The sequence below is a fragment of the Geospiza fortis genome, unplaced genomic scaffold (assembly GCF_000277835.1).
Source record: "Geospiza fortis unplaced genomic scaffold, GeoFor_1.0 scaffold70, whole genome shotgun sequence".
NCBI classification, from domain to species: Eukaryota; Metazoa; Chordata; class Aves; order Passeriformes; family Thraupidae; genus Geospiza; species Geospiza fortis.
This window is the reverse complement of record NW_005054317.1, coordinates 6,191,214-6,191,800: the sequence shown is the minus strand read 5'-3', so window position 1 is coordinate 6,191,800 and position 587 is coordinate 6,191,214. Positions and strand designations below refer to the sequence as shown.

Sequence of the window (587 nt, the reverse complement as noted above, 5' to 3'; positions counted from 1 at the left end):
GGGTCCCGTTCCCGGTCGGGCGCGGATGCCCGGTGGGAGCCGCGGTGCCGGCGGTGAGCCCTGGCAGGGAGGCTCCGGGACCCGGGGCTTTGCTGCGGACCGGGAGGGGAGCGGGTCCTGCTTCCCCGCGGGGAGAGGAGGAGAGCTGGGACTCTGTTCTGGGGTGGGGGTCCGGCCGTGGGCTCGCGGGTCACTTGCGGGGAGAGAGGCAGAAGGGTTAATCCCCAGCATCTTTGCTGAATCACGGTGATCCGGGGGAGAATTCTTTTGCCGCGATCTCGTTGGCTCTTCTGGGATGGAAACGGGCACTTCACGGCTCCTGCCGAAGCTCTGGACCCCACTCTGGGCTTTCCGGGGGGATTTCTGTCCCGTGTTGCTGTCACTCCTTGGTCCGTGTGTGTACTAAGCCCCATCTGTGTGCAGGGATGCTCCGTGTTTCTGACACCTGCCCGCCGCCAAAACTGTTCAGAGACATGTTTCCTCAAAGGAAAAACACTGGTAAATATCACAGAAGCAAAGTACATGGATAAACCCCAATTATTATCACAGGTCCTGGAATCCTGAGTGCCCTGGGTTGCTTCAGCAGG

At 61.2% G+C, this 587-nt stretch overlaps 1 protein-coding gene across 1 annotated transcript in view; it reads left to right on the top strand.

The window, feature by feature from the left end:
• Positions 1-427: 427 nt before the first annotated feature.
• The window catches only part of KCTD6 (potassium channel tetramerization domain containing 6), a 7,139-nt gene continuing 6,979 nt past the window's right edge, over positions 428-587 (top strand). The window contains exon 1 of the mRNA XM_031056342.1: positions 428-498. The gene's annotated coding sequence lies outside the window, so the exon portion shown is untranslated. The remainder of the gene's footprint in view (positions 499-587) is intronic.